Raw genomic sequence first — 13,278 nt, forward strand, 5'->3', positions numbered from 1 at the left:
AAAAAACAACTTCTCACTCACACTGATTGTGAAGCCTTAACAAGATTTAAATTGCTTACTCAGTTGTCTTTTGTGCAGTACTCTGTATTTAGACCTACTACGTTTCTGCTAAATGCTACATTACACAATGTAAAAGATCTTGACAAAAAAATAATGCTGTGAGTTAAGGAAGATGTTTCATCACATCCGATATCACTATAGTGCAAAAATTCATCCTTTCTCTAAAAGGCGTAGTCATTAGCAGAGAGTGATGACTAAAAAAAGAACTGTACTGAGTGTTCTACACCTACCAGCACACTCAGCTTCCACAAAACCTTTCAAACCGCTTATGAAATGATGTCCTGTCTCCCTTTGAAACATTTATAATAAAATCTTTCATAGCATTTGTTCTATATGTTATATTCTGAATAAATGTTCTTCATTGGAGCAGGAGCTTTAGCTGGACAGGCTTACAGTGGTGCAGAATTATGAGATGATACTCATAATCACGTCACTCTGTGAATGGAAGCTGCAAGAGGATTATGGGTCTATAAGTTTGCTTAGTCCTCAGAATGAGCAGCACGTGGGACATATATAGTAAGATTAAAATGCAATATATATTTTAGGGTTGCAACTAATGACTATTTTAGTAGTCAACTAATCTGCTGATTATGTATTTGATTAGTCATGATTATTTTTTGCATGCCCCTTTATTTGTGAGGGCTATGATCCAATTCATGTTTTACTGCACTATGACAGCTAAACTTTTAGGCCCTCAGATTGATTTTGCAGGACATTTTGATAGTTTGATGTATCTATATTAACCTAAACAATTAAAAGCCAAATATTGGAGACTTTCTTTATTTTTATGATTGTCACTTAAATATGTCTTCAATGTAAGTATGATCACAATCTATATATTACTTAAAAATTTGACCATGTTTTGATTTTCATGTTTTATTATTAATACTTTCATTTGTACTGCACTCTTGTATTGCCTCTGTAACATGATACCTTGACCAGTGATGTGATCAGCATCTCTTTTAATTGCTCAGCTCTTAGTCAACTTGAGTTGCAAGTTTTGTGGATTTCCCATCAAATTAAAAATATAGTCACAAATAAAAAAGATTTTTGTGATACTTTTAATATTTACCACAGCGGCCAAAAAGCCTTCATTAAAAAAAATAAATAAAATTTACTGTGCAACATATGTGGCATTCTTAGATATTAAGCTACTTGAAAAATTAGTTTCTTTGATTTGACCAAATTAAAAACCTCTGGGATATAATCAAGAGGAAGATGGATGATCACAAGCCATCAAACCAAACTGCTATTTTTGGAGCAGGAGTGGCATAAAGTTATCCAAAATCAGTGTGTAAGACTGGTGGAGGAGAACATGCCAAGATGCATGACAACTGTGATTAAAAACCAGGGTTATTGCACCAAATATTGATTTCTGAACCTCTTTAAACAACCCCCTTAAACTTTGTGAATATGAACTTGTTTTCTTTGCATTATTTGAGGTCTGAAATCTGGGAATTTGGGAGAAATGTTGTCCGTAGTTTATATAATAAAACAACAATGTTAATTTTACTCAAACATATACCTATAGAGAAACTGATTCAGAAACTTAAGTGGTCTCTTAATATAGTTATAGTTACATAAATAGTTATATATAGTTTAAAGTTAATAACGGATCTAACTGGAACACATCCCAAATAATAAACTGTGGGTTTTAAGGATAATTATTTCTTAATAATGTGATGTAGTTAGCTGTGTGTCTTTGTGGGGTGGAAGATTGTTGGAATAGTTTTATATTTCCTCACAGCTTAATTTAAATGTATTTAAATAAAATTATCTATAACGGTATATGACATCATTCATTTAATTTCATTATCAGTATTATTATTCAATTTTTAGATGGTTTTATGACTTTTTGTATCATCAAATGTGTCTTAAAGTATATCTGTGGGAACACTGGTGAAGCATGAGGTCAGCCACTGGGCTTTGGTTGCACTGACCGGATGTACTGTAGGATATATACTGCTCTCAGGAGGCTTATGAGAATGACAGTGTCTCCAGTGCTTTACACGACTCACAGTTTCCAAAGAGAAACAGTTACTTGTGGAAGAGAACTGTGCTGCATTTGTGGTTTTGATGGTTTAACTGTTTTTGCAGGGCAGAGGACATGATATCCCTCAGCCACATATTTACACTGTCTAAACAGCTGATATCATACAAACCATGGTTATACAGTTTCAGTGTCTGTTACTGATTAACCCTTTACATGTTCCAGCCCAGTTGTACTGATAAAAGTCGTTCAAAATAACAAAAAGGTCAGTAATTGTAGATTATTGGTGTAAGTGAACATTTACCTCGTACAAAATATTAATGTGCTCAGACAAGAGAAAAACTATTTTTTCTACATTTATTCCATACATTTGAAATTAGTTTCCATATACCTATAACCCATTTTGAATGCACTGTTTTTGTGGTATTACCTAAACAAAAAAAGCAGCCATAGAAGCCAGTACAATAATTTACATTCATCAGTTAGTCTGTTTATTTTGTAAGAATGAAGAAAAGATTCATTAATTAATTAAGATATGTTGGGTACATACAGACAGACATTATAAATGAAACTAAAAATACAATAGAAATTTAATACATTTTAGAAATTATTGACTCTGAGCAGCCATCATGTAAATGTACTGATTAACGTCCACGCCAACCTAAAGTACAAATAAAAGCGCATGGACAGCAACAATTATATCATTTGAAATGGGTGTATTGATTCAGAAAGGATACCTACACTAATAATACAGGATCTGAATCAGCTGATTCGTGTTTATTAATTTTATTTTGGACAACCTGCATTAAAATATTATAGGCCTGCGATGATTACTATTTGTTATTGGATGATGTATTGTTCCAGGAATAAGAAAGAATATTATTTTATTTTAGGAGAATAATACACTTTTATTATATAACTTTTATTTCTGTAAACACTGACACATAAATATATGGATAAAATCTACCCCTCCTTCAATCCTCTCTCTCTCTCTCTCTCTCTCTCTCTCTCCCCCTCACACCCACACACACACACACACACACGTGCACACACTCACCCACATATAGCTGATCCTACCAAAAATGTATAACCCAAATAAATGAAAAATATTTTATCTAATCATACAATTATTGCAACAGGTCTAAAAACATAACATAAACATGGCAATCTGTCTGGATCAAAATTTAGCACATTATATATATAGCATGTATCGTGACTGCTAGTATTTTAGCTTGTGAATAACATATGCATAAAGCTTATGGCAAAGTCAATAACATGAGCCAGGTATGTGCAGATTGAGTGTAAGAGCGTAAACACAAAACAGACCATTTTGTCTGATAAAAAAATCTGTTTGAAGTCATCCTCATTATAATGTCTTAAAAAACCTAAAGCACCGTTTATCAACCATAGAAGAGAAACACTTAGAGACATCTGATACAGGTGTCCCTAGGTGATACCTGATAACAGTAGAGCATCTGGCCTCTGTTGCGCAACCTCTGTAGCAACTGTCACGAAATGCGTAAGCCTCGGGTTGTTTGTTCCGTCATGAATATTCCTTGGCGCTGTATTTTAGTTTCTGCTATATATACTGCATGGTGTACCTGCATCACTGATTGTCTGTCTTTAGATTTTCTTAATGGGGCACATTGTAATAATATAAAGCTGGTAAAGAAAACATATTAAATTGTGCTACACAAATGTTGGGACAGATATGATCTAAAAGATGAACGTTATTTAAATAAATCAACTCAATTATGGCAGAGGATGCTAACTTAATATCACATTAAGTGAATTTATGTTTTATATTATTAATTGCCCTTTTACAATAACTTTCTGGGGCCCCATACATTATTGTGCTTAATTATTGTATTATATATATTTGAACTATTTTATTTCACTGATATAATAATGATGTAACACCATAAGAACGCAATTTTACACTTTTAAAGAGCAACGAAATTTTAAATGTTAAGAATATTAAGACATTCCATTTGAAATACAAAGTTAAAATATCCTAAATAAATAAAGCATAAATATAAAAAAAAACATATACACATGTCCATACACATAATTATAGGGTCAGACCTAATTATACTTAGTGTATGTACAGTGCATGCTCTTTTAATAATCCCTACTTCTGGCAGTCATTTGAAATACTGATATGATATAAATGCAAAAGTTACTGTAATGGCTATGACAAAATCGCAGCAATGCAGTCACAGCCCTAATACTAATCTAATGTACCTGAGTTGTAGTGTTCTTGATATATTGTTAGCCCCACAGCAGCAGTAAGGGGTTAAAAATAGGTCTAGGGTTGTTGGCTCTCAAGAGAGCTACATTAGCCATGGTTGAGTGAATTTGTGTGTGTGCGTGTGTGTGTGTGTGTGTGTGTGTGCATGTGTCTGATTGCACAAAGAGGGGGTTATTTGTGTGTGTGAGACGAGGGGTCGGAGCTCGGTGAAAAAGGACTATGAGCTTGATGTTTAACCGCGGGGTTTGTTTAACTACCCCCCTCCACAGCTCAGCAGCAGCTAGTGCCCCCTCACAAGAGCAGAGGAGCTGCCGAAAACTTCACAGCCAGTTCAGCGTAAAGCTAAACGAACACAGTTCACATTTAGACATGCAACTTAGATCTGTTTTAATATGAGCAGGGCAAACAGGGACAAAAAAATCTAGAATTTTGGGATTTAGATGTTTAGTTTTAGCCCTTTATTTAACATGGATAAATTTGGTCTCCTGACCAAATCTAAACTGAATTCATATCTAAACTAAATTCAAGAAACCTGAATTGTTGTGCTGTCTAAACAGTACCTTTTTATAAATTGTCTGTATTCAAAGGTGTCATTAGTTGTACATATAAAGGTAGTTTTACCTACACTTCTTCGATTTTACTCTACTCTGATATTTAACCTGGTACCTGATATCTAGAACTGTGTACGTTTTAGTACCTGCTCGCTCATGGTTCCAAGAGAGTCAAGTAGAGAATAAAACATTATGTATAAATAAAAATAATCTACCTTTCAGCAGTACTGTATTACATTGAAGATAGTATGATCTTTTTTAATGTCACCAGATGCAGGGGTATTTAAACAAATTAAGTCAATTGGCGGAGCTATCATGCAGTGTAAAACCACCTTAATACAGTCTACACAAATACACCAGTTTTGACTGACATACACGTTTTGATTTTACTTATTTTTAACATGTATTTTCATAAATGTATACTCTTTGTGGATTTGTGTACCCATGTCCTAATCTGATCCCTTGGTTTCAGATCAGGGCTAAATCAGGCATATCTGAATGGGTCAGGTATCAGCTATTTTAGGCCTGATGTATGTGTTCCTTTGTTTTTGCCGCTGCACTGCTGTCATAGAAGCACCCCAAACAGACATTAGGGACTTTAAACGCCGACAGCTGGAGAGAAGGCTATGGTGAGCAGACATAAATCAGCATTAGTGCTGTAGCTGTGGAAACCAAAGTCACTAAGCAACAACTCTCAAAAACACAGCAGTAGATTGGACTGTTTGTACACCAGACAGAAAACTAGTAAATATGCCTACATGAACCAATCAACCAGCATCTTTAAAAACTTTGTGCTTAACTTCCTGAATCAGCACTCTTGTTATGTACTGTAGATATAGTTCTCATTTAAAACACAAAAGGAAAAAAATAGAAAAAAAACATTTAGAACTGCTGGACTAGGGGGTACAGTTGTAGCAGACATGAGCATGTGATGGCAAAATATATATTAAGTAACATCTCTGCAGTCTTTTTGTATTAGTGGTTAAAGCACTGGGTTATCGATCACAATGTTGTGAGTTCGACACCCGGATTCTCAAGTCTCTACTCTCAGCCCTATTCCAAGGGTGCTGTAGCACGGCTGACCTTGAGCAGAGCTCTGACTCTAGCTTTTTAAGCTGGGAAATGTGAAGAGATGAGTTTTGCTGTACTGAACATACTGTACAAGTAAATAAATATAATAATGTCCCATCTATCTGTCCCATCTATCTACACACAATCAGGCCTCACTCAAACTCTAAATTGACTTGATAATTACTGTGGCATTGGCATGAGCATGCCAGCCAGTGTTCAATCTCACTCACAAGACAACATCTCACAACCTATACAGGTGTGGAGGTTCCCAAGCTATCCTCTGGGGAGTAATAGTTCATAATCATGTTACATACCGCTGTCCCATGATTTTTGACATGTCAATGTAACTATTAATAATTACACTTAGATAATAGTTTTTTAATTCGGTGTTTGCAAAATGTAGCATTTAGAAATTAAAAGCACCCAACAAACAGTCCTAAAATATATAATTCATGGCCTTCAATCATTGCAATCTGCAACCTGTTTGTTATCTTGACAGCAGCAGACTGAAAGTTTAAATGCCCTTAAACAAGCCAACTTTTGAGTAATGTACCCTCTAATAAATAGTAAGGAAGGGCAGATTAACAGGGTGTTTAAATTGGCAAAGCATTACAAGCAAGTAAAAAAAAAAAAAAAAGCAATGGTGACAAAAGTACACAGATAACATTTTAAAATGGTCTTCCAAAAAATCTATTTGTCTAATGATGTGTTGATATCTGTCCATTATCAGCCTTAACATAGCATTACAATGGATCAAACTGGGGGTAAAAAACTGGCTCAGGTAGTTTGGACGATATGTTGTGTTTTATTGTAAATGATTATATGATTGCATTTTAATGTCATTGTTATAATGACAGTATAATGGCATTATAATTCAAATATGCCATTTGTAAGAGCAATTATCTTACAATTCTTTTAAAATATTCAGACATTGGTAATTTAATACAAAAAAATGTAAAACCCTAAAAAACAGTCATCATACTGACAAGTTTCTTGTCAAGAAAAGCATATTGGCCAATATTGAAGTGAGCTAAAATTATTATAAGAGATAATGTATATTTATTGTATGATAAATCAGAATCAGTATTACTGTTTCTGGCCTATGCTCAGGACTAGAGGTGGTAAAAATACTGTAATAGCAATATATTGTATTGTTTGCATTTGTCATAAATTACTGATATGTGGTGTCAAATATTGAGATTTTATTGAAGCATATGCACTCTAAACTTCCTACAACTCAAGCCTCTATTAGATTTACTAATGTTGCTGCTTCATTACTCCATGTGGTGGTGATAATCTAATGAAAATGGTAAACCTGCAGTGAAAAATATTGATGTCAAATTCTGTGACTGACACAAATAAATCCATAATTTTTGCTATTTGCTGAATTAGGTATTTTATCCTCTTCAGTAACACAGATGCGGTAAAATATCACAGAGAATATTCTCACAATAAATTAAGTATCATTGTTGTTATGGGCAACGTTATCTAAATTCCTATTACTTTTGTACTTCATTATTGTAAGTCGCTTTGGACAAAAGCGTCTGCCAAATGAAATGTAATGTAATGTAATGTAATGTAATGTAATACTGAATTGTTGTATTGTGCCCTGTAATTCCTACCCCTAATGGTCAATATCAAAGAAAGCGAGAGGACTGAGGTCATATACATATACTGTAAGATAAGTTAATAATATAATTATTGTGAGAAGCCTTCAGTTACAGAATAGATTTTTTTTCCTTTTCTACATGTTTTATTGTGTTCTCTTATAAAAAAAAGTAAGAAAAGGCATATTAACAGTGTCGTTTAATTTGCATAGTAAAAGAAATGAAATTCCAGTAAAAAGAACCAATGCTTGGCAACAGTGAGGGGCTAAACTGTCTAAAGAGCAGCCTTAAATGTTAGCAGGGTGTCTCACGGCTTGTTATTTTGAAAGTCACTCTTGGTGTAACCCAATAGCTCTGGGGTTCAGACAGCAAATTAGGCGAAGTGCTGAGGGACGGCCTGTGGTTGACTCTGTAGGCCCTATGCCCTGTGTGCTCTTTGCCTCCTGCTGAGAAACTCTCTGACCTCCAGTTAGAGCTTCCACTAAAAACACACACAATTCTATTCTACAGAGGAGAGGATGCCAATCTCTAAGCAACAGGCTAATGCTAACGTGAGTGGCTTTGAGGTGCATGCCGGTCAGCTTATATATTATGTAATAAGAGACTCCCTACTGATCGTGCTTTGTTTTAGATGGGGAAATGATTTCTTAGATTGACTTTGCTAACTTATTATATATTATACAGATGTGCTTCCATCTTTTCAATTTTTTTTCCAGCAATTGTACAATATTTACTTAAATAAATCTGTAAAGAAAGGTAAATAATAAAGCAAAAAGGCTAACAATCAAAGTGTACATGCATATACATTATATATTATTTAAAAGAATATTATAATTGTAATAGAGTGCAAATTCGGCAATCACATTTATGGACTGCATTGCCATCCATAAGCATATTAATAAACTATGTTCCCTATTGTATTTAACATTCCATAGACTCCACACTCCTACAAGTCCCCTAAGTTCCTTCCACTCACATCATAAACTTCTTCTAATTTTTGTCCTTTATTTCATACCGGTTTTAAACAGTTCCTCAAAATAAAGCTTACCTTAACTCTTGTAAAGAACTCCTGTTGAACCTCATGGATCCAACCTCTCAACATTTGATAAAAGAAAGTCCCTTAAAGCCTTCAAGCGCCTTTGTGTATTCCCAGAGCATGGCACGTTAGGTCATCCCACTGTTATTACTGGAAGCTAAATACGGCTTTGTGCTGGCCGAGAGGCAGGAGATAAGGGCAGTGACGTCACGCTGAGGAGGGGCGGGCCCTGGTTCAGGTGTCTGTGCTGGCCAGTGTTCTTTAGCTTCAGTCACTCCAGCTCCTGCCTTAGGCAGGCCAGGTTAATGTTCTGCTGTCCACTCCCCTCTAAACTCACCCCCAGCTGCTTTATTTGCATGCTTGTGAAAGTCGTGCATGTTTGACATTCCTCTCTGAACACTCCTGACCTCTTTCCTTTATGGTTTAATGCTTTACGGCTTTTACGATAGCTAGATCTCTGAACATCGCACCCTAATTGCAACTAGGGCTGTCCCTAACGATTATTTTTTAAACGATTATTCTAACGATTATTTTTTTCGATTAGTCGACTAATCTATTTATTGAGAAACATATTTAAATAATTATTATTTTACGTTTTAAAGCAAACGATAAAATACTATATTTATATATAATAACAACAACAGCAACACAAGCCTACTAAACCAAACCCCACACTTATAATCACTTACATGTACAACACGTTTAGATCTATAACGCTAAAAATGGATAAGCTCCCATACACCACAACCGTGTGTTGCACTGTTTTCTGTGACCGCTAGATTTTGTGACCACGGGCAAGTAGTTCTCAGCAGACCGGTGCACTGGCCGATTCGAAACGTGTTCGTTTCTAATGTTTACCCCGACTGGCCAAAACGGTTCAGTTTAGGGCTGAGGGTAAGGTGTAGGTATAGAAAGCTTCCGTTTTGCCAATGAACGCTCATAACCGTGAGCACTGGTCACAAAATTCCGACGGTGACAGAAAACGGTGTAACACCGCAGCGCTAAAATAACTTAAGGCAGCTAGCTTAGCTAAACACCTGAACTTATGAATAATGCTACTGTTTCTGGAAACTGTGAAATGCCATGCACAAATATAAACCAAAAATGTATAATTTCTGCCTGTGGCAGGTTTAAAACCTTTGGTAGACAGCCTTAAGTCTTTTTAAGGACACCCGCGGAGACCCTGATGTAAACGGTAACTTACTGTGTGACCCTGTTGACATAGTGCTCCTGGATGTTTGCGCTTCAAGTGCTCCTTTTGCACGTATGGCAGAGGACCACATTGTTGCCCTTTTGCGTGAAATGCTCCCAAACTTTAGATGCCCGCTGGCGTTTTTTTGTAGCTGTTTTCACTACCGCAGTTCTACAGCGGGGGTGTTGTGCCGATTCTGTCCGCGAAGCGGGAGTCAGATTCAGCAGAGAGTCTCTCTCTCTCTCTGTGTGTCTCTCTCTCTCTCTCTCTCTCTCTCTCGCACGTGAACTCCTCCGCGTTTGACTTGCAGAACTGTGTTTAGCTGTTCTTAAAAATCATTTTAATTAAATAATAGTTCTATGCTTCTATGTTACCGTGTTAATTAACATATTTACGACGCGCCGACGCACGTTATGCAAATCGATGTATTTTCGTAATCGATGACGTCGATTATGTCGACGCGTCGCCCCAGCCCTAATTGCAACACATGTTATTACTGTTCAATTAAATACAACCTGGTTTAGACATTACGGTCGTGACCATTAAACTCTTACTAATAAAGCATCTTTTCTCAATGAGCAATGTCTGAGTCAATAGAAAACACATTTTTAGAGCATTGCTAAAAGTTATTATCAGTCTAATGTAATGCAACAGTATTTCGTTCTTAAAAAACAGCATTGTCGCATGAATGTGGTTAGGAATTTCAAACTCTGTTTGCATTTTCATATAAATATGAAGGTTCTTTTGTTAGTTTTAAGGGCTTATATCTTACCCCGGCACAATACCTTTTTGTTTCTGGATGATATATTATTCCAGAAATTAATGCGATAAAACTGTAATATTCTAACATTTAAATATTTGATTTAAATAAAATATTATAGTATAATATAGCAGTTACATTTTTTAAAGAGAGCAATATATTTTGATCATTTTGAATCGTCAGATATTGCAATATAATTTCAGATATTGGAATATATATAGTTTTTAAATATCCTGTCATGGGACAGAAACTAGTCATGTGCTATGTCCCATGGAAGATAAAGAACTGTGCACTGACATGCTGTGAGATATGTGTAAAGGCCTGTATGGAAAGTAGATGTGATTTCTGCCAGAGTCACTAACCTAGCTGTTTACAATCATTACCACCCACTAAAAGTCCTATGACATATTCCTGGTATACACATGACATTGTATATAAAGCAGTGTTAAATATAGGTTTAGATATATCCTTGTAAGACAATAAATTTTTGTCCACTCTGTTGTGGGAGTGAGCGACATCAGTTATTAAAAGCGTTAATTTTTAAATATTGTTCCTTCATTCTTGTAGGTGTAACACCACTACTACTCATAGCTTTAGTATTTAGATTTAGTTTCTTTTACGCAAATCTAACTAAATTAGGACAAAATGGGGCAGTTCCGACTTTCTTGTTTAAAAAAAAATGTGGACCACCACTGCCTTCCATTTTAACCCTGTTTCAATACTTCAGGGAGAAGCTGGTTGAGTGGAGAATTGTAGCTGGAGAGTCAAACTCTGAGCTGTCAGCTGATAAAGCTGACAAGGGTCGGACTGTAGAGCAGACAGGTGAAAGGTTAGAGGAAGACCTATCAGCTTTCTAGAAGCCTGAGCAAAAACCTTCTGTCTTCCAGTTACTCAAAAGACCAGAGCTGCTTTTGAAATTGCTTCCTATTTAAAAAATAGAACACTATACGGTGTGACAATTTGTAGTATTGTTTGTTGATGTATGCTAAAATTGCCAATGTATACCATAATGCAATGCGGTGGTGTTGTGTTACATGTCCTCAGAGTGGCACAAACAAATATGCTTTGTTGTTTGGGTGTTCCCTAGTCAGTTCACTATATGGCAAATGCTCCATAGTGAATAGTGAAGGAGTTAATGAAGAAATTATTGTGATCACAGTTAAGGATGCGTTCCGAATTGCTCCCCATTACAGAAGTATATAGTGCACTATATAGTGTGTCAGACATTTTGTAGTGCTGTTCAAAATTTCGACAGTACATTGTACACTAGATTTTCCAGTGTATCCATGTATATGATCAGTGTTGTGTTGTGTTGGACGTCCGCAGAGTGGCACAAAGAAATATAGTTTGTTGTTTGGTCACTTTTTAGCCGGTTCACTATATGGCAAATGCTACATAGTAAATAGTAGTTAATAAATACGAGTTAATGAGTTAACTATTCTGAACGTAGGGCAGGTTTTTGGAAATATTTTAAGCAAAGAAAACAGCAGGAGGTTCTTTTACCTGTAAATATTTCTACTAAACTAGTGTTTCAATATTTCTGTTTTTAAGGTTATTAAATCATTTATTTTTAACACAGATTTGCATGAACATGAGTAAAATATCATAACCACAAATATCATAAGAACAAATGTCCAATACAAGGGACTTATAAAGAATAACAGAATAACAGCTCTCTGTCCTCCACTTTAACTCATTAATTCCTAAGTGAACATTTTAACATCATAAGAGCACAAAGGTCAAATTTGACCAGATTTACAACAGCAAACTACAATGTCACATGGCTGTACAGGACTGTCTCCAGCGTGTTAGGCAGAAAGCTGTGCTACTTTTACTCTTCAAAGCCCTAAAATCCTAAACTAAAACCCTCCACACTCAGACTTTAACCCTTTTATGGCATTAATTATATTTTTGTGAGTTCAAATATATTTTTTGAAAGCTTGGGTGTCCCTGTGGATATAGCACACTTAAATTTAGATTGTGACTTTTGGAAACAACCTGACAATTAATTAAGGTGTTTTAGAGCAAGGAAGTACCACAGTTTCATCATAGTTAAGTTACGTTTACAACAACAATATATGAACATAGTAAGAATATAAACAGCCAAATATTATTAGTTTATATATTATTGAACATATAACGTTACATATTTTGATTTATGACCCACGTATATTGTATTAGACATACCCAGTGGTATTAAAAAAAAAATAAATTGTTATCCAAACAAGCAATGATTTATAAAAAGGTGCCCAAACCTTTTTATACCACTGTATGCCATGTAACATTATATTATAGATGTAGTAGTGTAAATAATGAAACGTTTGTTTGTTTGGCAGCACTGTGTCAGAAAACTAGCAGTCACTCACCGTGTGCGGAGGAGAAGCGGCGCTGTTGCGGCTACAGTTTCCCTTTCAGACATAAAGGCGACTTTAAACTGGATTCAGAGGAACTTTCTCTGCCTCGTTCCTCAAATAAGTTGGTCCTAAAGAAAGCAGCGCGTGTTTATGTGAGAGTAAAACACAGAACCCGAGCTCAGCTCCGGGTGAAACTTGTGGAGGAAGCCCGGCTCTGGTTGCTATTGGTAACGCCGCGAGGAGGCGGATGAAACATGGCGGCGGGAAAGTCTCTCAGACTGACTGACTCAAAACACGAGCCGGAGCCGTTTAAAAAACCGCAGCTTAACCCCTTTTAATCATCAACTGTTAAAAAATAGACTATGCTTATGTAGTTCCTATATATCAGAGGGTGAACTGGAACTCC

General features: G+C 35.7%; 1 protein-coding gene across 6 annotated transcripts in view; it reads right to left on the minus strand.

The window, feature by feature from the left end:
- Positions 1-13,097, minus strand: part of LOC103041349 (A-kinase anchor protein 13) — a 91,907-nt gene extending 78,810 nt beyond the window's left edge. For 4 of the 6 annotated variants that reach the window (XM_049465335.1, XM_049465334.1, XM_049465333.1 and 1 more), the window contains exon 1: positions 8,579-8,723. The gene's annotated coding sequence lies outside the window, so the exon portion shown is untranslated. Of the gene's footprint in view, positions 1-8,578; positions 8,724-12,884 lie in introns of those variants that run through there. The other 2 variants (XM_049465332.1, XM_022669881.2) reach the window with 2 other exon arrangements.
- Between the last annotated feature and the right edge of the window lie 181 nt (positions 13,098-13,278).

Source organism: Astyanax mexicanus, chromosome 16 (assembly GCF_023375975.1).
Source record: "Astyanax mexicanus isolate ESR-SI-001 chromosome 16, AstMex3_surface, whole genome shotgun sequence".
Classification (NCBI taxonomy): domain Eukaryota; kingdom Metazoa; phylum Chordata; class Actinopteri; order Characiformes; family Acestrorhamphidae; genus Astyanax; species Astyanax mexicanus.